General features: G+C 43.5%; 1 protein-coding gene and 1 long non-coding RNA gene across 3 annotated transcripts in view; one reads left to right on the top strand and one right to left on the bottom strand.

The window, feature by feature from the left end:
- The window catches only part of ALS2 (alsin Rho guanine nucleotide exchange factor ALS2), a 221407-nt gene that overhangs the window by 95535 nt on the left and 98212 nt on the right, over positions 1–27660 (top strand). The gene's annotated exons all lie outside the window — the stretch shown is intronic.
- LOC135309435 (uncharacterized) lies at positions 460–11324 on the bottom strand. Its single transcript, XR_010369709.1, has 3 exons — positions 10884–11324; positions 5021–5880; positions 460–2765 (listed from the first exon to the last, which is right to left on the bottom strand). It is a non-coding gene; the product is annotated as an uncharacterized LOC135309435 (long non-coding RNA).

The following is a 27660-nucleotide window of genomic DNA, read 5'->3' as shown; positions in this document are numbered from 1 at the left end:
TTGAAGCTAACTGAATTTTCTGGGATGTCTTTATTATCCCATTTATACAATAATAGCTGGAAGAAAATTCTCTGCCTTCTAGAAGAACAGTTCTGTCTCTGGTGAAGTGTTTTACTTTTCACATGTAAAGCTTGACATTGACAAGTGACTTTTTTCTAAGTTATGAGAGGGAGGAAAACCAGCCATTTTGAGTGTGGACTTTAATGAACTGATCAACTCTGAATTACCACAGGTGCCACAGTATCAGAGCCTGTCAAAGACCTCTCCAAGCTGATTTTGAAATCAGCTTTTAAAATCACTTTGAATTTCATCTTTTCCTTCTTATTTCATGGCAAAAAGATAGTGTTCAACTATCAATCAAACAGAAAATACACCGCAAAACTCTAATTTTAATAAATTTATTCAGGATTGGCTAAACATAAAAAGCCAATAAGATTGCATTATCTGTTTTCATATGACCAGAACCTTGTGGGTTTAAGTGAAAACTTTTGTATCACATCAGTTCTTTGTTCAGTCTATAGTTTGGAAATTAATCTCTAATGAATGTCTAATCTGCTGCATTTTTCCTTATGACTTCATATAAACACTGATTTATTTATTATACTTTGGCTGTAGTAATGTGCTGTGAGCTGGAATCACAGCTCTGGAACTGTTCATTAGGGAATAGTAAACACTTGGCATCTTTTGAGTCAGTCAGGCTGTGTCTAAAGTTATTTACTGCAACATGGGTGGATCAGTACGCTGGAGCTACTTGGTCCCAAAACCCCTGCATCTGAGCTGTTGGCAGTTTGGGAGCTTTTCTTTGGACAAGGTGGTCTGGTTGCTTGAACCAAATGTTCCCACCAAGGATGTGTTTTGAAGCTCTCCAAAGAACCATGCATTGACTCAGACTCTCAGCTTTCCCATTATGGACTGAAGCTTAACCGGCTGTGCATCCAAGCCAGCTCTGGCTTAACATTCTCCATGAGCAATTAGACTGGTGCACACCAAAACTACTCTGCAAAGTGAAACAGTTCCTACTAACTGGGGGTGGGCAGGGGAATTGCATTTGCTGCTCTGGACCACCAAACTGACATAGACACTGGAGTATAAATAAAATACAGAAAAAATGTTTCCATTTTTCTGTTACCTAAAAGCTGTTTTGGTTGGTTGGTTGGTTGGTATATTTTGACATAACAGTACAAGCATTTTTTTTCTGAGAATAGTTCCTTAGTGACAGGATTTTTCAGTCAGTGTTGAAAATGAAAATTTGTACACTGGCCAGACTCACAAAAAAAAAAAACCCTGAGGACTAGTTTTTAAGGAGTCAACATTTCTAGTTAGATCCAGATACCCAGCCACTCAGATTTTACTTAGTCATGCACCCCAGACAGCCCCTTTGGTCCATTGCACTGAGCTCTTCACCTCACTGCAACTCACATTACATACTTCAGCATAGCTTGGTAAGGATCTTGTCTGGACACAAGTCCCATGTAAACATATGTTATTTTAGTCTGTGTGTATTTATATTGTTAATAAGAGTTCAGTTGGCTTTGATGATAGTCAGTAAAAGACTTTTCCACCACAATAGGATTTTAATCAGCTCTCATGCCTTGGTTCATGTGCCCTCCTGATTTACCAGCTTATTTAGGCCAGGCTTGTTTGGGTTAACCTAACCTCCCTGTCCTGGCTAGAGGCTGGAGCACCATCTGTCAGGATGGGCTCAGTACCCTGCTCAAATACAGAGTCCTGAGCAATGGTCTATTGTCTCTTTGTCTTGTCCTTTGAGTTTCTGCAATTCTTTGTTGGTGACAATTCTTGCAGAACATCACAGCTTTTGTCACCTGGAAGGGGTCTTCCATGGCAGCACCTTCTTTCCCAGGAAGACTCGTGTACTTGGAGGCAGCCTGAGCACAACAGACAACAGCATTCCTGGGAATTTATTTCAAGTTTCCAAGGTTTCTTTTCTGAATAAGCACAAGAATTGAATGTTTCTCCTGAGACTTCTCTCATGCATGGTCACCAGAATCATCATCTTTTCCCATCAGAGGGAGTTTTCCTTTGTGCCCAAGAAGATGTGGTGGGAAATAAAAGCTGCAGCTCTTGTTCACACAGCTCTGGCAGAACTCACCCTCCCCAAGCCCCGTGTCTCTCTCATTTGTAGCAGCACCCAATTTTTGCTTCTTCAAACTCAGCTGACATATATGATTTTATCAGATGTTCTCCTAATTAGATATACTGGTATAAGTTGAGATTTCTTCCTAGAATAATTTGTATCAGGCTGAAGTTTTCAGGAAAAGATCTTTACTTCCCGAGAAAAAGGGGTAAAATTCTGTTAGTGTTTTGTTTAATAATGAGCCAGATACTTGATAAGCCTAAAAAAAGTTTGTGGCAGATACCAATACACAGACACTACTGAGCAGTTTCTTTTGTTCATGCAAACAGCTGGCTCAGTATTGCACCTGAAGAGGTAATTATAAAGATAAGTTGGTACACTAATTTGCAACATTCAGTCCTTCCCTGGGAAGGTATTGCCATGACAAAAGAAAATAAAGGAACTCACAGTCAAGAACAGGGGCACTATCCACCATTTTTCACTCTCACTGGCAGCTCTAGGTAACCTTTAACCTCTTCCCACCAGCCTTCTCAAAGAAGCTACAAGATGCAGGAGAGTAAAGGAAAAGGGTCTGGTCTCCTCACACAAAATGCCCTGTGCATTTATACTTAGAACAAATGTCTTTTATTCTGATTTCCTTGTGCTCTGTTGCTCTCAGGTACTCCAACAGCTGAAAAGGAAAAGGAAAAAATATAAAATTGCCACCTTGCCAAGAGCAGCTTTCTTTATAAGGACATTAATGAACACATTTGAAATCAGTTTTATAGAATACTAGTCAAGAGTATTTTGTTTGGTTAGTGTATTGTCATGGATAATACAGTGCTTGGCTCTGAATCATTTTGCACAGATTAATTCATTTCGTTTTGTAGTGCTGCACAGTGAACTTTGCAACTCTGCTTATGAATGCAGAGGCTTATGAATCAGGGCTTGCAGGGAGAGCTACAGCTCAGTGACACCCTCACAAAAACAGCCATGACAAGCTGTGTGCTCAGCTTCAGAGGCTGCTGTTGGGATCTCTCCTGTTGGGAAGTGGGACTCTTCTGCCAATCATCTCATTCCTGAGATCAAAGCCAGCCTGGCTTGTGCGCGCTCCGAGACCACGGACTGCTCGCACTGGAGCCAGTCACTCCACCAAGCAGACAACTGGACCTTAGAAAAGGAAGCTCTATCAGTAACCTGGAATCAGCCAGTATAAAATTTCTCCTTATCTGAAACTCTATTCTTGGGAGAAATATTATCACTAGCTGTGTGTTAATTGGCAGGAAATTGCTTGCCCTGGGCTCCTTGACGGAGGCCTCCCCCTTCCCTCTCCTCTCCCTGGGCTCCACTCTCTCATACGGCACCACACTCAACATTTGACAGCGCTGAAGGGAGAGGTGAATTCTGTGAACAGTATAAAAACAACTTTCCGCTCCATCGCAAGGAGCCAGATGATGGATACTATTTTCAAAGACTTCTTTGTCCATAAGATGGCGTTTGAATTAGGAACTTGTTTAGCCAGATTCTCTTGTTACAATTTACTGATTCATTGGGTGGAGAATGGGAGGGCAGGATGACAGAGCCAGACAGCTTCAATTAATGATCTTTTTAAAAGATCCCGTTCAAACACAAATGCATCTTAAAATATATTCAGAATTAGACAGCAGGAAGAATTATAAATTTTAACTTATTTGTCCCTTTAAATTATCTGCTGAAGGATAATAAGCTGTTTTAACATCACTACTTTTTGAGAGAAGAACAGTGACGTTCTAATAGATTAAATCTGTGGTGTTTTTCTTAGAAACCAGAGGTAGTGTAGAAGGGCTTTTTTTGAGGAAAAAAGAGTCTCCAAATCTTTCTTGATATCTCAATCAGGCCATAACAACAGTACAATCTCATCCGGGTTAGTAACATGGAAATTAATTTCTGTTTCAGCACAGAAGCAAAGAAATCAAATTCAGGTCTTCTACCTGTTCTGGCAGATGTCACTCCTTTGCCAGTTTTCTCTGGATCACATCAGAATGGAGAAATCTGGAATTCGATCCAAGGAGATACTTAAGATACCTTTGTCCCGCCTGCACTGGAGGAGCGCTTGGGCTCTGACAACAGCAGCACTGTGCCTCTTCCCCCGTGCTCCTTCAGCCAGACCTGAGCCATTCACACCCTGTCCCTGTGAAATCCTGGGGTCCTTCTCTCAGCTGCTGAGCACTGGCCATTTTCACAGCTCCTACTTCAATTTGTAAAGTTCCTTGGAAATTGCCTGGGGCTCTCATCTTACTGTTGGGGGAAGGGGAAAGGTCTGGACTGGTCTTGCGTGACCTCAGCCATTTAATTTGTCTGTCATTACTTCATGGGTATAGGTTACCAAGAGCGCAAGTCTCAATTTTCTTACAAAAATAAGGCAACAGTCTAAGCTTTCCTTTAGTTACTTGGTTGACAAAAAGAAAATTTCTTTCTGTGGTAGAATCATTCTCTTCAGGAGTCTCTCCGTCTGAACACAGACACACAAATTTGTGTGCAAATGTCATTAGACATATCATGCACACTGCAACTCAACTTTTTGCAGAATTTAAGTAGTAGAGGTATTGAACCCAGAAAACTATGCTAGTGATATAAATAATATATATTTTTTTATGGAGTCATCACTGATTTCTTTAGATAAATTTTTCAACTTTAAAGTTCCCTTCTTTTTTCCCCCCATTTACTCCTCTCAAGGCAGTATTCAGAATAAGTATTTGTGTGTGGGGAATGGAGACTTCTGAATGAACTTTAGCCGATTTAATAAAACTAGAACAAATCAATAAGCCACCCAGACAACTAATGCTGTCAGTATTCCCACTGACTGTTCCACAACATCAAACAGTATGGAAAACATTTTCAAGGTAAGCTCTCAGTATTCTGAAACAGGTCCCTAAAGGCAGAGAGATGGAGGTTTTCTTGGCCTACCTGTTTAAAATGGGTCATGGTCTGCATTCACAATCACCTTGAAGTCAGGCACAGTTCTTCAAAGCAAGAGCTCCAGCGAGGCGTGCACTGCTTGGGCTGCGAGTGCGCTGCAGCCAAGGTCAGGGAGACCCTCCTTTCCCCAGCCATGCTCAGAAAGTTCCTTTTTTCTTAGCCTTGACTGGCATGGTGATAACAACTCCTCTTGGTTGTTATCAAATTCCCATCTCCATGCAATGTCTTCTCATGCATCACGCCATCTTCTCTGGCTTCAGTGAGAAACTCTGGGCCTCATTATCTGCTTTATCTGAGTTACTGAAGTTTTGCTACCCAAGCAATGGAAATGAAGCTTCTGACAGTAGATGTCCTTTGCCAATGTGAAATATTTCAGTTCCCAGGGAAAAGGTGCTGTACAGGCAAAACTACCTCTGTTGGTGCAGCTATCTCACAGTTTTATCTGCACAAAAGTGCAAACCCAACATGTTTCCACTGGCAAAATTTTCTAGCTGGATGCTGAAGAGATAGAGGGATATTGCACTGGGACGGGGCCTTTGGGACAAGGACAGTTGTTGTGGTGAAACTGGTCATTTCTCTCTGCTCTTCTTTATTATCCCATCCTTCCCCCAGGTAAAATTGACTGTACTGATCCATTTAACTGCACTTAGTCTAAGGACATCTGTCAAAACAGTGAGGTTGGTCTGGGATCACAGTTCATCTGAATCCAGCCTGACCCCAGGCCTTGCCAGCAGCTGGTGGCAGAGTTAACCTGGCTCTCAGAGTGGGCTCTTGCTGCCCTCTGTGAGAGATGGGCCCCCACGCAGGCCACATGGGTTGCCATTTGGATCCACTAATGCTCTTTTGTTCTGTGGAGGTAAGAAGATAAGGTTACAGTCAGGGTGATGATGCTGTCTTGTTATCCAGACATGATTTAAGTTGTGCATTGCCATAGTCTGTTCATGATCAGCTCATTTTCAAGTGTATGAGCTCACAGGGCTCATTCTTGTCTGTGAGGTCCCCAGAGTTCCCATGTGTGCTGCTCTGGTGCTGTCTGGTGCTGGTTGCATCAGCTGAAGTGTGGCTGTGCCAGAACAGTTTGTTTCACTCGGTGCAAGAGAAAATGGCAAATGGTGATGCTCAGCTACTTTGCTACTGCCTTGCTATTATAGGGTCATGAGCACAGATACACATTTCTTGTCAAAGAGGTCTGTCAGCTCCTGCACAGATCTGCTTTTGATGTTAGAATTGGAGGTGTAGCACAGACTCCAATCTCTAAGGAGTTATTAAATAAAGCTGAATTTGCCAAATGAGCTGGTGTATTTTCCCTGTGATTGCACAGGATAATAAGAAGTCCTTGCTTATCCTCACAGAAGAGGCTTTGAACCCTTCACTATACTTTTCAGAAATCATTCTTGGTTCTGGGATCCCTGAACCCAGATGTTGATGGATTTGACAGCAGAAGAACTGAGGATGTCAAGGTGAAGACCATGCTCTGCACCTTGGCACGTGAAAAGCAGCATTTTGAGCTGAATGCCCACAATTCAGAGGCACGGCAAATCAGCACCTGTGTTTGAAAAACTTTGTTTTACTTGTGCTTTTTTCATATGCCAGTTTTAGACGGGTGTGAGAATCATGGATTTCAGCTAGGTTATCCCAGAAATTTTCTGGTATGAGTGCAAGGGAACCAGTCCTGCTCTTCCTTGTGCCTCAATGAATAGAGCGAACATCTCCCACTGGAGAAGGACTAGCAATGACTTTAGAAAACAACCAAACAAGGAAATACATTCAGTTGGGTTACTGGTGGAGGGGATTTATAGCATGTTGGGAACTATCCACTTAGTCCTAGAATTTAAGTGAGGGGCAGGGGTGGGGGTTGAAAGAGCAGGAAAACACAGTTCCCTTGTTAAAGTGAAAGAATGAGTTTAATATATACAGGCAGAAAGAGGAGGCAAGTCCTTTCCCTGTTAAATATTTACCATCTGAGCTCTGCTCAGACTCCTGATTTCTGTATCTCTAAAGGTGGTGGTAGTTGTGACAGTAGGATATGTTCCTTAATGTATTCCTCCCTCTCAACCCACCTTGCATGGGAAACGACTGCAGTAACAAAAAGCAGACTGTTCCCTTCTCATGAATATTAATCAGTAAACTCCCCCTGCTATTTTAAATCGAAGGCTGGTGCTAAAACCCTTTTTTTCCCAACTCAAGCATCCCCCAAGGAAAACCCTTAAAGTCCTGGGAAAGCCATGCACAGAGGCTGCCGTGACTAGAGGCCTTCTAGGCAGTGACATATAAAACTCTGAGGTCAGGGGGCACAGCAAGAGGAGGAATGAGCTTTGTTTCCGCTATGTGTTGCTGAAAGCTAAACCTTTATGGAACTTTTCTAGCTGCATTTTTGGCTATTTAGCTTTGAAAACAAAAGATTTATTTATTTTTTCCTATTCATCGCAGTTTTTGTCCTAAGTTGACAGCAGTGACATAAGTAGGACCCTCTCTGTTCTGAGTTAGAGCTGTGTATGCTCCTTTGGTCATTACTGCTTAGTACAAATATTATATGACCTTTCAGCAAAGGGAAGAAAACAAACAAACAAAAAGATTGCACATTGCCAATGTAGACACCCATTACCACAATTCATTCTTCTAAATAAGAAAATTAAAACTCTCTTGGCAACTAAAATACATTGACTGGAGCATGTATAGTACAAGAGGATGCCCAGAAACCCAGCTGTGTGTCTTCACAATCCACTCAGCTTCAGATCAAGCCAGAGGAATATTCCCAAGGACACAGGGTGATACAGCCAGAGGCTGACTTGCCTCCTAGATAACCCTGAGCAGCGCTGAACAATTCTTTGAACTCAAAGCAAGTTGCGATTGTGTTCAGAAATAACACATAGACTTGCCAAAATCCAGGAGTGTATCAGCAACCAGCGTGTATTTTTCCAGTGCCTGTAGTGATAAGCCAGTGCAGAGTTTGTTGTTTTCTCTTTGGGGCAGTGTTACCACTTGTGGTATGTTAGAGGATTTCCCATGCCAAAGATGCAATCCATGTCCTGAAGATTGTGCAGTCAAAAATAATGTTTTAAAATCTTTGTCCTTTATCAAAGGATTTGGACAGACTTCAAAGAACATTATTATCCATATCTAACAGCTGGGAAAACTCAGGCAAGGAGGGGTGACATGGCTTTCCCAAGGTGATCCTATGAACTGGTGTCAGACCAGGAGTAAAGTACTGTAGTTCCTGCCTGCTGTGCATGCTGCGTCTCATTGGGTTGTGAAAGTCAGTGCTGAGTGCTGTACACTCCAAATCTGAGGTACTGGTTGAAGACTTTGAGTGAGAGATGCTGCACACCATTAATGAATGGAGAATTGAGGCAGTGGGTGATCACCCAGACAGACCTGTGTTTGATGGCTGCTGTGGCAATAGCTAATGGCATAAAACCCGTGGTGGAATGGCAGTAAAGCTCACTGGACAGGCTCTGGGTAAGCATGGAAAATAACCACCTCAGTCTTTGGAAACCATATCTTAGGACATTGCTAGGTCAGAAGGTGGGAGTATGGTGGAGTTTACTGCTGGTGCTTTGGTCACTCCATAGGCTAGAGCACACATTTGATCCAAGTAAGCCATGCCACCCAACTGAGCTGGTGATAGATGTTTCCCTGATTTATTTTGGAAATGTGATGTCTTATTCATGTAAAGGAAGACTGGCATGGACCAAAAGTACCAGATCCAGCAGAAAGCTTGCTCACACAAAGATAAACCTCCACAAGTCTTTGAACAATTTAGGCTTGAAGAGTAAATTCATGTTAGATCAACATCTTAAGTTAGGTGGCTGCAGTGGTTTTGGTCCACAGCCCTAAAATCACCTGTACTTCCATATTCTGGGAATAATTCTGAGATAGGTAAGTGACTGTGTTCAGAGGAAGAGACCTTCAGGCAGAACCTGAACTTTGTTCTTGCAAGATCTGGGTGGGGTGAATGGTTGACGTTAGCACACAGAGATGTGTATTTGCTGCAGCAAGGTCTCAACCAAAACTCCCTGTAGATAACAGGTGGTTTAAGAGGGTTTGTCAAGCTGCAGTTCTCCTGCTCAGGACTGCTCCAAGGTTATGGTAGCAGTACAGTTCTTCCAGAACAGCAAGAATGAGTAGCTAGTAGCTCCAGGTATAAACATGTATCCCTAATTAGAGGTAGTTAATAACTTTCTGGCTCTTTTAAGTGCTCAAAGCTGATATTTACTCTTCATTTTTGCTCTTTGGAGGTGCAGACCTACAGCTGACTAATCCCAGTTGGTGTTGAACAAGATGACAGTAGTGTCAGTTAGTTTTCATGGAGTGCTGTAGATGTGTAGAGTGTGAGAATGCAAGTATTTGCTAAAAACTAGGTTGTTTATTTCAACAGAAATATTTGGCTATCAGTGTTTTGAAGACTGTGCTGCATGATGACAAAAAAACCCCACAAACCAAACAACCAAAAAAGATATCAGAATTACCAAAAATTTAAAAAAGTTATACTATGTATTTGAAAAGAATGTCACAACTGTCTATTCAGGCAACTACTTTAACAACATTGTTTTATTGAGATATAAAATCAAGCAGTTTAATATTAAATGAGAGATTCAAGCACAAACTGAGAAATGGACTTGACCCTGGAAGAAGTAGTGAGAGATCAGAAGAACATGTCAATAACTGCTTGTTTCATTTCAGCTGAACACTTGTCAGGAATTCTTCTACCTTCAGGCCAAGATGCCTTATTTATTATACTGAGAAATGCAGGTAGTCATCACTGTATTCACCTGTGGTATATTGAGATTAATGGGGAATTTCCAACAGGCAGGTATGGCACTCTGGAGAACATGCAAAGTTGACTCTTGATTTCAAACTCTGTTTTTCTGTTACCTGGCCCAGTTGAGCCAGCTGTGCTTGTGCTGAGGCCCTCAGGTTCTCAGTCTTTCAAAAGATAGAGATGAGGCATCAGCAGCCAGTACTGAAGGTGCAATGCTCTTTTCCCTGACAACACCGAGCTGTGACTGTAGATTATGGAGCCAAGGTTGGCCATGTTTTGGGGAGGACTGTCTCTGGGCTACTGCACCCAGAGGCTCTACTAGCACCTGAACTCCTTGAGCAGTTCCCAGCAGTGCATATAGGAGCAGAATCCTTATTTCTACTTTTCCTTTGTTAGTCTCCCCATCTACTCTGTGGGCTTCTGCACTTCAGGAACTTAACAGGGGACATGTCTTTCTCTGTGGCATTCTCTCTATACTTATCTAGGGGGTTGAATACCTCCCAGTTAGTGATTTCTGGCAGAACAATGTACACCATTGATAGTACAGACTACAGCCAGCTTGCCTTTCAGTTTCCTGTTTGACCTTTTAAACTTCATTATTTCACAAATATTCAGACTTGAAATTTTACACACTTAAGGCACCTAAAAGCAAATTCTCCACTGGTAAAGTTGTCTAAACAAAGTAGCCAAACCTTGAAAGGATATAATTTCCCTTGAAAATACATCCTCACAGATAATTGATAGCATAGCCATCTTTCAGACCAGATGGCTTCCTTTTGGATGCTTACACAGAATAAAGTATGAGGAGCAAAGTAGCCTTATACCCTCAGAACAGATCCTGCCGTCACTTCTTAGACTAAAATCCACATTCCAGAAGGGTATAAGCTAGTAAAAAGAACCCTTGCATTTCACCTGGTAATAATTAGCTTCCTTGCAAGAGAAAAGTAATTTCTATACATTAGTTGGCTCTATCTCTAATATTTGTGATTGGATGGTATTCAATATGTATCATGCATACATACCTATTAGGCAAGTAATATACTGCTGCATAAGACATAAATATAAAGGTATATTTCAAATTTTACTTACATTTATCCCATGTTTCTCTTCATAGAGATTTGCAAAGGTAAAATAATGTCTTCCATGAAATGCAGGCGCTTCTGGAGCTTATGTTTGCGTCATAATTGCATCTAATAGCTGAGGCTGGGCTAGTCCAGCCTTGTCTTTTAGGACTCAGGTTGTAACAGTAAAAGAGAACTTACTTTCTGTATTGAGCATAGGAAAAGACATGGCCTCAGCCACTCCTTCCTCCCTTGTGAAAGAGCTCTAAGCTCTTCACAGGCACAGGGAACACTTGTCCTTTACTCCTGCAGTGTTTCTCTGCTCTGCCCAGGCAGCACATCCCCCCTCCTCCTCTGGAAAGACAGCAGAACAGATGGAACTTCCTTGGAAGACAGATCATCTACAGGATGGATTGGGCTGGTTAGAGTAAAGGTGGAAAAAGACAGCATCAGTTAAGAGACATAGGAGGTTTCAGGGAGGCAGAGAGGAATCTCACATATTGGCATGAGAATTTTTACAGGGCATTTTTAAATAAAACCCCAAACAAACAAGAAAACACTTTCTGAAGTTATCTGTGCAATGTGGAAGGAAAACATCACAAAATGAATCAGTAGCAGCCCAGCTGGGAGATATCTCAGAAACTGCTTGTTTCTACTTTTGGTGTGTTCAACCACAGGACTGGTCTCTGCTGAACTGCTGAGAGTACAGGATCATGAGAGAAAGGAGAGGATACGTGGGCAGATTAGGAAGGAAAACAGAGACCTTCTAAGGAAAAAGCACTTGGGCATCCACCACTGGGAATCATGATGGTTGCAAAATTCTCCTACTTTTTGTCTCCCTTCCGTGTGAACACATGTCAAAAGAGATGGCAAGACTGCAGAGAGAGTTCTGTGGAGGTGATGTGAATGATAAAGTTTGTGAAATCAAAGCAGTATAAGAGGGATTGGTCTACTGTTATAGCAAGATTGGCATTAATTGTAAATTCAGGGAGCTGTATACCTAAGGACCATACTACATTCCCCTAATATTTTGTGATGGTTCTGTATTTTTAATTATTTTTAACTTTTATTACTCTTAATAAGAGTACTTAAAAGAGTACTCTTTTCTAAAGAATTGCCTCATCAGAACTAAGAAGTTGGACAAGTGACTCATGTAACTCTCATCAGTATGGGCAGCCTGAGTTATGTGTTTCCTGGAACAATTATCCTTCCCATTTCCATTTTTTATTCTAAGCTTGTCTAATGTTGTGTCCAATATGGAAGCAGGGAAGGGTAGGAACCTTGCCAGGTCATGTATTTGCAGTGTTTTTGTAAGATCTTAAACTTTTTGCCTATGGTAATGGCATTGGTTGAAGTGGTTGTAGTCCAGACCTGCTCCTGGAGCATGAGAAGAGTTTGTGCTTTGGTGGGAGTGCTGTGAACAGGACAGATCTTGTGTATTGTATTTGTGGAGGGGGTGGGTTCTTAGGAAGCATGGGTTTGCTGGGGGTTCCCAGCCATATGCTTCCCCCAGGTACCAACTGCACTGGCAGAGCTCAGGCTAGGAGAGCACAGGATGTACTTTTGGAAAGGTTCCGTTGCCCCTTCATGTGCCCTTTTGGGCCTCGGGCTAGCCAGGCTTCAGGAAGGGCAGAGAGGAGAAGGTCAGAAGATGAAAGGGTCTTTAGAGTAAAACCCTTTGCTGAGATGCAAGGCAGAATGACTTTGTCACTCAATTACTCTGGACTTTCAAAGCACAGAATGAAGTGTTGGATGTAGCAATGCAGGCCTTGTCAGCACAGTGTGTGGGAGGCAGCCCAGCGAAGGGAAGTGAAGAGGGTTTGTTCAGCAGCTGGCACAGCAGCTGGGCCCTGCCAGCTCCCATCCGACTTGCTTCATCCCTATCAGTGACCAGCTTCTTCTCTGGCTGTGACACTTGGCACTCTGCTAAGCCTGCTCTTCTTAGTGCTCCTTCCCTGGCACAAGGTTCAGCAGCAGACATACCCCCTGTAGAGGCAAAGAGGCCAGGACCAGCACAAAGCTTTGTAGCAAAAGGATTTGAAGGCCTGTTTATCTTAAGATATTAAGAAACAAGAGGTAGTGGCATCTAAGCTAGGAGTAGTAGTGGTAAAACTGCTTTGAAAAGCAAACTAGCTTTTAATAATGTTATTAAATCCCTGTGACTACTCTGACCTTATGGAAAGCCTTGGCTTGAAGGCTGATCTATTTCATCACCCTTCTGACCAAACCAGTGAGCAGTGTTGGGTAAACAGCCCTTGTGAACGAGAGACTCAGAGCCTTCTGAGAGGAAATAGCACCTTCATAAAATTCAAAGACCTTTTTGCTTGTGCAGAATGGATGTAAATAGATGTGAGGGTCTTCTTCAGGGGACTTTCTAACCTAGACTGCCTAGTCTGCCTGGCTAAAGCATTAAATATCATTTGTATCTGTAACTAAGTTGTCTGTATAATTTGTGCTTTTCAGTGCTGTATGAGCAGCAGTGGTGGTCAAGATTTTCTAAAGTCATAGGAATTAAAGTATCTGTAATAGAGCAGGTGCCTAAATCCCCAAGTCTTTGTGAAAAGGCAGTCACAAAAGTTGTTATGAGAATCACAGGAATAATGCCCTAGGGAAGGACCTCAACATTCGTCCTAATTGGAAACAGATTTCTCAGGCAGAGCTCCTGTTTGTAGCATTTTGCTAAATCCTAAGTCATTTAACAGTCTCAGGATGACTCTATAAACCACTCCTTATCACAGCCAGGTGCAAAAACCTGTTCTGCAAAGTTCAGAGTGGTTGGATTTTACAGAAGTGATTCAGGTGGTTTCTTCTGCCACAGGTATCCTTTCTCCTCAGCCCCACAGCACATCTTGTCTGCATCAAACACTGTATTAGAGCCACTGCTGCTGCTGAAGATTTCTTGCAGAAATCATAAAAATTTCTCTTCTAGAAGTGGAGATCTGGCTACATTTCCAACTCTGTGTGCCACAGGGGAACTGGAGTGTGACTGAGCATCTGTTCCTGTGCTTCTACAGTTCAAGCAAAACATGTTGCTTTTACCTCTCTGTGTCCTGGGTGACTTGGTGCATCCATACTGCTCTGCTCCAGCCTCTCAGCCCCAGTCTCATTGGATACACATCAGTCTGAACCCAGATTCTACTACCAGGCACCTTTCTTGGCAGGTAAACTAAACAGAGTGTAGGGCTTGGAAGATCTGCACCATCCAGGCAGCCTGCTTTACGTAGCAAGAACCAGGACTGCTCCATGACAGATAGCAAAGAGAGGAGCATCCTAAGGAAAGGATGCTCAAAACCAACCGGTTTTGCTTGGTTACTTTGCTGATGCCAACCCTCTCATCTTCATTACTGCTGATGCTACTGTAAGTGCTGTAGCATGACAGAGCAAATTGCATCCACCGAATCTTCTTGAAAGCTGAACACCAGGTAAGCTGCTGGAAACCTTGAGTCTCAGTAACTCACTTGGGAGTAATCTGTGTGGAAAGCCAGGTTTTCCTGTTTTGTCTCTTGTTAGGTTTTCCAACTGACCAGTTACCATCAGGATTCTGCTATCAGCCTAACATCCATCAGAAAATGAGAACCTGTGTTATTAGAAGGGAAAAAGAGCATCAGCTGCTCTCAGGAAGGGAAAACTAGTGCCAATTTATGGTTTGCTTTCAAAGGGCCTGACAAGCATCTTATTGAAACTGATGGAACAGCTGGCATTGATTATATTGAGTTCAGCTCCAACACGAAATTCTGAGAGCATTTTGCAGCATCTAATGATGGCTTCCTACATAAGTGCCGTGGAAACCCAATCTGCTTTCCTTCCAGCCTCATTCCAGTCCAGGTTGGTTTGTGTTTCTTTGTTCACTAAAGCTCTTGTTGGCTAAATTTTTTGGGACAAACATGTAACTGGTGCTTAAATCCCCAGACAAAAGAAAGCACAGATGCCTTTTCTGCTTTGAAATACCGAGGGCCTTTCTCTGCATAGCAAGAATCCATGTCCTGAATGGACTCGGGGGGTGGGCAGAAAGGGACTTGCTGCCTGTGAGGCTTGGTTAATATGCCTCTGACTGGCTGGCTTTGTGCCTTCCCTTTACCTCCTTGTGATTGAGAATAGCCTGCTGGCAGGTAGCCTAAGGGCTACGGCTAGTTGTGAAAGGGTGAGCTGGGCAACAGGAACAGGGACAAAAGTAGGGAATAGCAGATGAGAAGAAAGGGGAAACCACTCTAACTGATGAGAACTTTACTAGGGAGACTACATCTTGTAATCTTGTAGCCTTCTCTCTTGCTCTCTGTAGCAGATCTCTACAGCACCCACCCCACCGTCCATCTAATTGATCCTTACCTTTTGAGAGTTGCTCGGAGGTAGGTTTGGGGGTCTGCCTTGCTTTGCTGATTATTTTCTCAGCTCCCTCCGCACCCCAAGGCTGGGTCTCAGGTACTGTATCTGAAGGCAAAGGGTTTAAGATGCCATGTGACAGTGGCATTGGCAGGACACCCCATGTTGCTCATGTATTTTTCTGGTTTTCAGAGTTCTCAATTGCTTAATTTGCATGATGCACTGTAGGAAGGCTTTTCTGCTCTTTCTGCCCAGCTGTTTGCTGCTAGACTTGGGGTTCTCAGGAACTACACATTTTAGGAGCTGAAATTTGTTGCAGTGTTAAGGACAAATGTTATAAATTACATATAGAGCCCTCAAAGGGTGCATGCTTTACTACAACACAGCAAGTCTGTTTTTAGCTTCTGGAATTTGCTTCATGAGTGTGATCACAACTGCTAATTCTTTTTATTTCTTTGCATATTTTGGAGTGTGAAGGAAGTCTATGGAATTACTCAAACTGGTTTGTAAAATAGCTACTCATTTTTTCCAGGTGGCTTCTAAACCCACATTTAGAAATTTCTTTTCTGTCTCACTCTGAAGCCGTTAAGCATGTGGAGCATGTTCAGCAGCTGTCAAAACTGAGATTTGGAAATAATAAGGATAGAAGAATTCATCCACCAAAAGGCAGTAGCTCATGTCAAGGCAACATGCAAAAACACCCTGTGGTCATTCAGTGTTAAGCAAGAAGCCTGTCATGGGTTCAGGCTGACTTAAATAAAAGAAAAAAATAAAAGCCGGAAAAAGAAAAGATCACTCACTGAAAAGAAGAAAACCAGAGGAAACAGGATCTAGATGCCATCCAGCACCCCATATGCACTGTGAGGGGAAACAAAATGAGCTGTGCCTGTGCTCAGCTGTCAGAACCAGGGGCAGAGGGAGGCAGTGGGCTAAGCTCTTGGTTGTGATTTATCTGATTCATGGAAAATCAGTGCAGCCCTTGTAGCAAGTGTGGGAGTTATTGAGGTAGTACATTTGCCTCAGCAAAATCAAAGCAGTCTTGGTCCCTTGGTAGCTCACAGGAGGCTTCTCCTCTGCTTGGGGCACAGAGCACTGCAAAAGGTGTTCATGGCAGGGACTCTGCTCTTCTTCCCACTCCCATGTCTGTAGGATATGGGCTTGTGGAGAGGTCAGGAAAGAGTCACTGGAAAGCCTTTGGTCCTTCGTGTCTATTTCTGTCATGTTTTATAGACTGAGGCAAGGTCCCAGGTATTTACTTTACAAGAAGTATTCCAGGGAGAGTTTTCTGCGCTAATTGCCATGCTGTTTACTGCCAGAGAGATGCAGGTTTGTTACTTCATGCACTTTAAAACTGGCGGAGGGTGACAAGGTTTATGATTTAATCTCTGGCAAGTGTCTCTTTCTTTGGGGAAAGGTGAAATGTTACTATCATCTATTCAAAGGTGGAGTGACAGTTTTTTACGAGAATCCAACTAACTGCATCTCAGAAAAATGCTGATACAATCACACACAAGAACTGGGTGAGATGAGACACTTTCCTGCCTGTTCCTGTGGCACACAGTGGAAGCTGCTGATATTTGATGAGCAGTAACAAGATGCCCTACTGTGACACCCCACCAATGCCAATTGTTTATGCCTAGTCTACTGAGCCACCCACATGCTGAAGAGGCAGAGTTGTGTTTAGCACAAGAAGATTCAGCGATTTGAATGTGTTACAGTGTTAATTGTTAATATTGTTGTTGCCGATGAGAATTTATCTACAGTTTCAGAGAGCAGGAAAAACTCACTCCTAAAAAGAAGAATTAGAAAGCAGTTGTTTCTGCATGAGCTGATCCCATCAGTCTCCACACACCCCTGGTGTGCAGAACCAGGATGCTAGCTTAGCCTTGTCTCAGTGTTGCAGATTACACTCAAATCCCATTTAACCTCAGTAGCTTTATTGATAACTGCTTTGGGAGACTGCCTTCAAGATGTGTTACCTTAATACATGGTTTGCCCTGCCTCCCTCAGCCTCTCTCTCCTGTGTGCTCTGAAAGGCTCCCTGTTCTCTGGGGCCCTCCCGCCTTGCCCGGTCACTGTGCTGTCCCTGTACCCCAGAGTTCTCTGCCTGGCCAGAGTCACAGTGGGCCCTGGAGGATCACTTCTGGAGTCAGGGGCTGTTGTGGCACAGCTTCTGTACTTAGGCACTTCTTGCTTCCTGCACAGATTGTTTGTACCTGCACAGGGTCACAGCAAAAGATTGCAGATGTCTGCAGATAAGCCACAAGAATATGACGTTTCTCTGCTGTTGTATGGGAACTCATGGCAAAGCTCCTAGTGTTTTTCCATTTGGTAATTTAAGAGTTCAGGTTTCTTGCACTATGCTGAAAAGCTCCTCTGGCATTTGTGAGGTGGTGAAGCTAAAGGTCCCAAGGTAAAGCCAGGTTACTGACACCTCAGTGGCGTGTATTTCAGAGAATCAGAGATGTTTCTAAATGGGCACAGCTTTCCTGGATACATTTGAAGTGTTTGTATAGCTGTGCAACAAAATTGAAGAGATGTCCTTAGGAATGAAAGCACCACATGCCCTGGTGCCTGTGATACCTCTCTGCCTTTATGGCAGCACATCATCCTTGTCATCTATATCACACACCTACCAGAAAGGGCTCATCTTCCCTTTCTGGGTCCACACACAGGTGTTTGTATCCTGGTGTCAAGATGGCTTGTCTTTGGGTAACTCTGGAGTAAAACAGATGAATAAGTGCTTCAGAACTACTTGCTGAGGTTTTTAGCACTTTCCAGCTCTTTGCACACTGTTTTCCCATCTTCCTCTATTTCCCTCTGAATCAGCTCAGGAAATATTCCCTCCTCATCCCCTTCCACTTCCTCGTATTAGTGTTCCATATTGTTCTTTCTTCACAAGAAAAGGCTCAGTGTAGTGTCCATGCAGTCCCTTCCCAGTGCTCTTTGGGCAGTAAAGAGCAACAGACCTAGTTGAAGCTTACACCCTGTTGTCCCTGTAATGGTTGCAAAAACATCTGTACAGCTCTGTATTCCTCCAGCAGATCAGGGGCCCTTCACTGCTCACCTCGGGAGAGCAAATTGGCAAATACCTGTGCTGGAAAAGGACTGCCCCTGAAAGAAGGCTGGTTACAGTGTTAGAGAAGAGGGAAATTTGGAGTCATTAAATAGGAAAGGATCAACTCATCACATGCCCTTGACTTTTTAAGCAAACACAGCAGGGAAATGGAGTAACTGTGGCTTCCCTTCCCCCACACAAATAACTGGAGTCCTTATTTCAGCTAGTGCCACACAGCACACAGCTACACTACTTACTTTCATTTTACAAGGCTTCTTGGCCTTCACTGTGACAAAATTCAGTGCCTGTAAAACCCTTGAATTTTTATTATCACTTTCAGAAAACAACATTCCTCTTTATTTTCCTGTCAGTGGCCTCAGACTTTTCTGCTAGAGCTGTATTTCCTAGGACATGCAGGATTTAGGGGAAGGTCGAAACAGATTGCCCACTCTGTACAGTCCATGAACTTTATCAGTGCAGGTACAATGAATACATTTTACTGTATTTTTTGTGTCCTGAACATTGCTAGGCAAAGAGAGCTTGTTCTAATGCTGTTCTGAATGCTTCTAGAAACCAGCCCAGTTCTCAACAGACTGCCTTGCTTTCAGCTTTCTCAAGGGGAAGCAGAGCCCTCTTCCTCTGCCTGTGTTGGTTCACATCTGACCAACAGTTCTCTGTCCTTCCGCTCTGATGTGGCTTCACCTTTCCCTGAACTGCAGGAGACCTTGTTTAAGTGTGTATAGAGAGCCACCTCCCTCCCCCTTCATACTCTGGGGAACTGGGTTTTATTCATCTCACCTCAAATCCATGCTCTTTCTCACACGTGGCCTGCGACTGTTTAGGGAAGAGCAGCCCTGTCTGCCCATACATCCCATGGCTCCCTTCTGAAGTGCCTGGGAGGGGGAAACTGGCCCTGGCCACAGCACAGGGGCTGTTAGTGAAATGTCCATCTGTGTGAGACCACATCTGATTATAGGAACTCACCTGGTACAAAATTTCAAGACACCCGACTGGCACTGGAGTCAGACAAGTCATTCTCTGGTTTTAGGTTTGTACCATGACAGCACCATTGGGTGCTGAAGCTCCCAAGGAGCTGAAGCTTTACAATTTTTTTATAATTTTAAGGAAATACTGTTCAATTTGTAGCAGGTTTGGGTGGAACCAGATGTTGGAGTCAGCCACAAAGAAGCCACTCCACTAGCTCTGGAGTCCTTACCCAAACAAGGCTCTCACTGACTGTGTGGCTGTCATTTTCTGATGGTTTACCTCTTCCTCCTATTCTCTAGACATAAGAACAGTTTCAAATTAATCTGTGGCATTTTTTATAATTTGGTACTGTGGGAAGGTAAGAATTGTGTAGGGAAACTGTATTATTCCGAAGGAGAAACACACTTTTATCTTCTAGTACACATTTCATTGTGAAAAAACAACACAAGGGGATTTTAAAAAAGGTTATTTTTTTGCCTAGATCATTCTGTGCTCGATTTGCATCATGGGCTATGAACTATTTTATTCTGTCACAACTGTGGAGGCAGGGAGCTGCAACATAGCCTGGGAAGAAACAGCAAGAGGTAGAGGACCAGGAATTTCTTAATCTACCTAATTTGTAGATCAGTATATCACATGGATTAAGAACCTAAATTCTCTATTTGATGACCTCTTTGCATGTGTCTGATCATTCTGTGACAGCAGAAATAAACAGAAAAATATTTTAGGTGCTTTTAAACAAGAAAGAGTTGCGGAGGACATTACTAAAATGTAAATTTCAATCATTAGTTCCTGGAAACATGAAGTTCATTAGCTTTGAAAGTTTCAGCATAGTGTCACTGCAGAAGATTGATGCTGTTAAACACCAGAAATACATGCAGATAATGAAAACACAGGTCTTGCCCTCAGGAGCAATCAGTGAGCTAAAGTCAAGCCAGCCAGGTACGGGACAGAGGTGTTTAACAGCACTGTCTAACACTGGCCTTGCTTTACTTTAATAAAGGGGATTTTTCCCTTCCTAATATTTTTTTTTTTTTGGTGACAGGTAGTTAAAAAGTTAAAAACCTCAATGAAACTCAAAGAACTGAGGGTCATTTTGAGTGCTGTTATCTGCTTGAGTGCATCATAATAACTGACTCTTGCTTCTGCTGGGCATTTTAAAGTAGAACTCTCTAGACGTTGAAGAGCTAAGTCTATATATACACACATGTATATATACAAGAGAGCAGAGAAGCCCCTAGCAAGGGAATAAGCCTTTTAGCCCAGCAGGACTTCCTGCACTAAGGTGTGGGATACAGGAGCCCACAGAGAAGCTGCCCAGTGCCAGCACTGTCAGTGCTATTGCTCTCCTGGCTCCCTCCAGATTCAGTGCAAGAGAGAGGGTGGCTGTGCTGAAGTGTGTATGCATTAGGGCTGGTATAATTTTCCTTTGTCTCCTCTAAAATAAAATTTGCACTCTTAACTTCAGTATGAGCAGTTTTCCCAGCACCAGAAACATCTAGTATCTTTTTCTTTCCCCCCTCTTCCCTATCTCCTGTATTCACTATTTTCCCTTCAGAGTCTGTAACCCCCATTAACAAAGAAATAAAAATTCATCACCACAGCAGTCTCACTGCTGCTCTGCTGCTCCATGCTTAATATTCAGGCTGGAAAGCTGGTGATCTTAACTTAGAAACCAGAGAAGAATGACTTACACTGCAGATTTGGTAAAGATCCTCTCAGCCTGTGCTCTTCAGTTCCCACTACATGTGTGAAAACTGTCTCAGATTTCACAGTGGTGATTTCTGCTCCTAATATCAACTCCTAGAGGACTCAGTTTCAGCTCAGTTGTTGCCAAATCATCAAACACCTATGGGAGATTTGGCTGAGATTTGATCCAGTGGTGAAAGGCGAAGAGGGGAGAGTGATCATAGAAGTAAATAAGACCCTGAGTGTGAGAACTGGGGTAATTTTTATTTTTATTTGCTTCCATTCATATCATACTTATCTTGCCTGTATCAGTTGTCTCTGGCATGATCTTGTTTCACTGATATTTTTATTACCCAAATGACATTAAAACTGGGAACATGGGGCAGAAAATTTGCATAAAATTCTCACTGTCACACCTTGGTTAAGACACATTAATACATCATTAAGTGGTGTTTTCTCTGCAGCAGGGACATGTCTCAGGCCATACCAGTGGGCAGGAAGATGATATTGTAGCTGTGTCCACCATGTGATCTGGATGGAACATTGAACATAAGTTCCTGTCATAATTTTTTTGGCTGTTAACGTAATGATTTTTGGTTAAATGCTCCGAGAAGGAGACGCATTTAAGACCTACCACTTGCTGTATGTGCAAGGAGTCCCTTAAATTGAGTAGAGGAGCCCATGCCACAATGTTGTGCTGGCATGGTGGTGTGGTGATTGCTGTGTTTGTCCTGCAGGGCAAAAGGAACTTGTCATGCACAGCACAAGACACAGGTATCCTGCTCTGGTGTCACTTGGTCTGGAGCAAATGAAGCCAGAGCAGTGGGGGTTGTGCCTTTTAAAATAATGCAGAAATCTGGGGGGAGGGTGTTCAGGGAAGACCTACATTAGTCTTTCCCACTGGTGCCCTGCAGCTTTTAATTAATCAGGTCCAATTATTCAGCCTCTGTCCATTTGAATGGTGGATAACACTGGAAGGAATTCACTTTCAATGGGATTTATGGCCCCCTTCCCTTAAATCATTTCAGATAAGAGATTGTAAGTGTTATGAAGTCTGCACAGATCAGTACGATCCTAGCAGTTAATGCTGTGATGTATTTATTCAGGGAACAAATTGGAAATCAGGAGGAGAGGAAACAGTATTTTAATTTACAGGAAAACAATAATTTATAATTATTTTGCCTTTAAATCAGAAAACAAACACAGCTGTTGTTTGAGGCTCTTAATCTGATTACTGAAGTGCTGGCCTTTCAGTGCAGACTGAGCCAAGGGGACAAGCACTGCCCTCAGGCAACAGAGAGCAATTCTCTTCTCCTCAGGACACTCGGGTGAGGAAAGGACTGGACTTGCTTTCAGAACGTGATTAGACCCGTGTGTTTCAGCTTTTCTCAAACGTGTTGTTTTCTACCTTGCATTTAACGTATCCCCCACTTGGCTCACGCTCCCAAGGAGAACTGGGAACCAATCAGCTGTGGATTTGTGCTGCTGGAGGACTGTTTCTGACATGCTGGGAAAGTTCCCAAAGTCTTTTCTCACCTTGCTTCCACCTCCTGCCTCCTCTGTCAACTGCCAAAACATCACACTTGCTGGTGACAGCAAAGGAAGAGGTAGTGTCCCATCCCAGCACAGCCGATAGCCGTGTCTGGAAGCTCCAGGCAGCTTCAGGATGCCACCAGATGAAGGGCTGAAGCCTCGCACTGTTCAGAGACTGTTCAAGGGGCTCTTGAGGGAGGGAGCAAACATTGCTGTCCCCCTTGCCCCAAATCTTCCATCCTGTCCTTGCAAGGATGAGTGAAGGAACATCCACAGAGGAAGGGGGCACTGGGGCGTCACTTTCTGCCTCTGAGAAACACAAGAGTTACAAAAGAATAATTTAAAAACTAACTGCCTTTCTGAAACGGGGTGGTAATATATTCCCTTTTATTCTCCTAATAGAAACATTAGTGACTGATCAGTTCAAATGAATTTCAGCGATTAATCAATCTATTAATGTAGTTATATCCCATGGCAGCCATCAGTTTGGAGAGGATTCATTCTGGCTTTCATTCATCTGTCTAGGGAAGTTCACTGGGATTCAGATATTTTTACTATCCCTCATCCTCTCTAGTAGACAAAGTGGAACAAATGTCCTTGAGTGCCGGTGATACTTGCAAGGAACAGAGGTGATGAACAGAAAACAGCATGATGAAAAGAGACTATAGGGGACGAATAACAGCATATGTCCTATTTTGCTGCAGGGGCCTTCTGTTTATAGCAAACTCTAGGGTTTGGATGTAGCATTATTCTGCCTATGCAACTGGGTTGTTTTTTTTTCCTCTGTGCTTAGTCTTCACCAGCAGAGATCTCTCAGGTTTCAGAGTCTCTCTGTAATTAGAAAGAACAGCTTAAATCCTGACTTCAAACGAGAAGCCACCAATCTGCTGTGTAAACAGAGAGCTTGAGTGAGCTCCCAGGAGGGTTTTTAAAATATGTTCTGCTAAGCCCCTGGGGGCAGGAGCCAGATCGTGAAGGGGATGAAGCCCTTCATTGCTACCAAGCAATCACACATGTTGGGGACATTAGGGAGCAGGGGGAAGGAGCCGCCCAGTGCAGCTGCACAGCATGCAGGTGCTTAGTTTAAGAGCATGGCTGTACCTTCGGTAATGCCTCCCGAGGCGGCACGACTTTCGTCTGCATCAGGAGGGAGCCCAAATGATTTTCTGCCTAGAAAGTTAAACTGCATGGCACATGGTACTGGCCTCTGTTAGCTGCAGGGAAGGAGGAGGAGGTTTGGGAAATAGTGTGGCACCTGATCCAGCATCAAGTCTACAGGGCCAAAATTCCCTCCTTTCTTTTTTGGGGAAAATTCGAGCTGACAAGTAACATCTCAGGGGTTTCTGGTACATAGTGCTTCACACTAAACTGGCACTGGGCTCCCTCCAGCTGGGTCTGCTTTCCTGTGGGGCCATAGTCCAAGCGGGACTCTGGATCCTGAAACAACTTCATGGCACAGACTTCAGGGCCTTCGCCCAGCTGCTGTAAAGAACAGTAACACTGGGCACTGTCTTTGTGTGGATATTGAGAACAGACTAAGGAGGTAGATTGAGGTGTGAAAGTCTCGCAGATCTTTTGCAGAAGATAAAGGAAATCTGTGGAGGAAATCTATTGTCCCACACTATCTGTCTTATCTGTGCTAATTATTGTTAAGGTGATTTGAATGATAAACAGGAACATAAAGAGGAATCTCTGGAATTCCTTGGTAAACCCATACAGCTGACTTGCTCTGGAAGTTACCAGCAAGTAAGTAACTAAGGTGCTGCTTAGTTTCTGAGAGTTCACGGGGACTTTGGCAGCCCAAGAATGAATGTGATCAATTCCTGCTGGTCCTAACTCTCAGCACAGATCAAGAAAGCTCCTGACAGCTTAAGAACTGATCGGGAAATGTATGACTCTGTAATGTCACCTTTTCCCCCACCTATGCTGCCTTATTTTGGATTAAGTTGTTCACAGAGTCAGGCTTAGCATTTCAAACCTATGTGTTTCAATTTCTTTACTTGCTTTTAAACCTAGCCACTCTGAAAATACCAAGAGTAGACCTGGAGGAATAAATTTTTCCTGCCTTAAGTCTTTCATTGCACAGCCAGGTGACATTCTCCCCAGCAGCCACACTAGCCACGACCACGGGTACAATTAACCTTCATTTTCAGGAGGAGGAGCCTGCAGGCACCCTGTCAGGTCTCTCAGCCCTGCCCTGCCAGCATCACAGGTTGCTGATTCTTCTAACTCCTCTGCCTGTCCTAGAACCAATATGCTTTATTTATCTGCAGCCAGCTGTTTTGCAATAGGAGCACAAAATTTTGGAGCTTGTGTGAACAGGATGAGGTGTTTCTTGGATATAGAGGGGATAACATATCTTTGTCTACTATATGGGCTGGGAAGGATTCTCTTTGTTTCTCAGGGCAAGCATGGTAAGAAGGTGATTAGATAACTTGTCCCCTCTGTCATCCCCCATTATTCTTTAAACTGCAGCCAGCTCTCCATCTGATTATTGTATTGTGTGGCTAGGAGGCTCTACCAAACTCTTCATCTGTCAGTGCCAGTCCTCCTTATAACTTCCCATCCTTTCACAGAATCACATAATATTCTGGAAGGGACCCACAAGGATCATCAAGTCCAACTCCTAAGTGAACAGCCCATATGGCGATCAAACACTGACCATGATGTTATTAGCACTATGCTCTAATCGACTGAGCTAATCTCAGGGTTTCATGACAACAAAGAGCCAGTCAACAACACAATGAGACAAGTCTCCCACTTCCCTGAAGCTTCCCATTGCTGGTAAGGAGATGTAGGCTGAGATAATCTTGTTATCTGGGTCTAAATCCTGGCAAGTCTTGTGCAATATTTTGGGCATCTGGCAAAAAGGCATGTGCACTGCAGAGCTAGTTCTGGAAGGGCTTTGTAGGACTAGCCCTGTTTTATAGGACTGGATGAAACATGAAACCTGGAAATCTTGTGACAAAGGGCTGTGGAGCAGCTCTTACAGACCTTGCTGTGACACTCGTGGGATCTGCCTCCACACTGGCGTGGCCACCACTGAAACCAGAAGTGGAGAAGTGGAAAGTCAGGTATGGCTTTGCTTGAACTACACATTTCCAGTCATTCTGTAAAGCAATTCTCATACCTGGACTGCTGAGTGGCAGTACAGCATGTACAGACAGTGTATAAACAGATGGAAATTAAGTGCAATATTCTAGGGGAAAAAGTTTCTAGAGGTGCTTGGTACTCAGTCATCTCGTGGGCTCTGTGGGTGGAAATGCACAAGCAATATCAGAGTAGAGAGTTTTGACTGTTCCCTTGAGAAAAATGCCCCAGAAACTGCAAAGATTAGCAATTGGAGCAAGAAGTGGAATGAGATTTGACCTGGAATGAAGAAGGTTGGTTAGCCTCAAAAAGACTTATGCCAAACAAAAGGCTGAATTTTTAACTGATGCAATTCACCATTTCAGTCAGCTGGCCCAGAGTGATTCAGTGGAAGAGGGGCTTGAAAAGCTGTTTTGCTAAAAGAGATGGGTGTGTGATAGTAGACAGCAAATTGAATCATGTGAGTCTAGAGTGTGTTATGGTAGGAAAAAAAAAGTAGCTAACAAGATTCTTATCTCTGTATGGAAAGTCATCAAACCACAGCTGAGAGAGGCACTGGTTCCTCTCAATGTCTGATGATATCCCAAACAAAATATACTGCTTTCAGTCCTGGGCTGTATCACAGTAGAAAGGTATAGATAAATCCATGAGGATACAGGGGGAGGCTCTGAGATGTAGTACTGTAGGACTGCAGAGGCTGATTGGTGAGGGAAAATTACAAAAAAAAGACAACATAGATAACAAGGAGCCTGAAAAAATGAGATTATATATGTCCATGTTCTTGCCAGGTGCAAGTTCCACAATGTAGATTAATAGTTTAGGTGGTTATAACAGGCTACAACCAGAAACAGTGGCATAAAATTATAAATACTGTCAGTTAAAAATAACTGACAGTAATATGAGGTCACTTCTCCCCGGGTTACCCCACAGACAAGTGTCTGGGAAAAGGAGAGGAAGTGCTTTTGCATGGCATACACAGCTGGAGAAAACAACCTTGCCCTGATCTCTTCCATTTTAATGGGTCCAAGTAGCTGCTGCAGTAAGGTTCAGGCTTTCCTGCTGTTCTTTACCTCTCTGCTATGATAAATATTGATAGCCTTGCCCAGAACACCTCCCTTCTCCTTACTCCATGTGGATCCTTAATGTGCAGGTCTGAGTTGTGCTGGGAAGGGTCTTGCTTCTCTCCCTCATTGAGAAGCTGTGGTGCTGGGAAAGGGCAGCATTGGAGGGGGATGTGGGTAGGTGACTGCCATTAGCAGTCTGTAGGGAGAAAGTTGCCAGCAGTAGGGAAATAATGGTGTGTTGTGCATGTGATCCTTTGCCCTTTTGGCTGATGAAGGAGCCTCAATCAGTCCTACCCCTCTGGGTAGGGGATGGGAGTGCACACTGGGCCCTCTGTTAATAGCTGGGAAGAAATTCAAGCAGTCAGCACCACCTCCAACACAGGCAGCCCCTCAGTCAGTGGAATAAGGCGTGAGTTTCTCGACCGTAATGAGCTTGTTTTTCCATGAGATTGCTGTAATAAGCTGTAATGAACAAAGAGCTGCAGGATACAAAGTGAGTGGGTGATAGGATGGCAGATGAAATTCCATGTTGATGTATGTAGAAGTAATGTGGGGAAAAACAATGATAAGTGGATGAGTACGTATTAGCTATTACCACCCAGAAGGGAGATTTGGAGCCATCCTGGGGAGGAAAACTGCAGCATCAGTCAAACTGGAGGTGGGAGGAGGGAACAGCCAGGAAAGGAACTGGCAGCAAAACAGAAAACATCATTATACTGCTGTATAAATCCACGGTACATATGTGTCTTAATTGCTGCCTGCAGTTGCTCCCTGAGAGAGAACCTAGAGAAATGAGAGAAGGTGTGGCAGTGCTGGCAGGAGTCCTGCAGGGTGACAGGGGGCTTTGGCTGGGAGTGAGAGGAAAGGACAGAGCTGGGAGCAGCCACAGGGTGAAATTTTGAAGAGCTGTTGGTCTGCAGGGACAAACATTGAGGCAAGAGGTAAGAAATTACTCCCTTATGAAGGGACAGTAACCAAGCTCTTCAGCTTGAAACAGTGACAGCTGAGGGGGCTACGCTGGAGATCGGTCAAGTTGGGATGTGCACAGAGATGTGAGTAAGGAA

Source organism: Passer domesticus, chromosome 10 (genome assembly GCF_036417665.1).
Source record: "Passer domesticus isolate bPasDom1 chromosome 10, bPasDom1.hap1, whole genome shotgun sequence".
Taxonomy (NCBI): domain Eukaryota; kingdom Metazoa; phylum Chordata; class Aves; order Passeriformes; family Passeridae; genus Passer; species Passer domesticus.
This window is presented reverse-complemented; position numbering and strand designations above follow the sequence as displayed.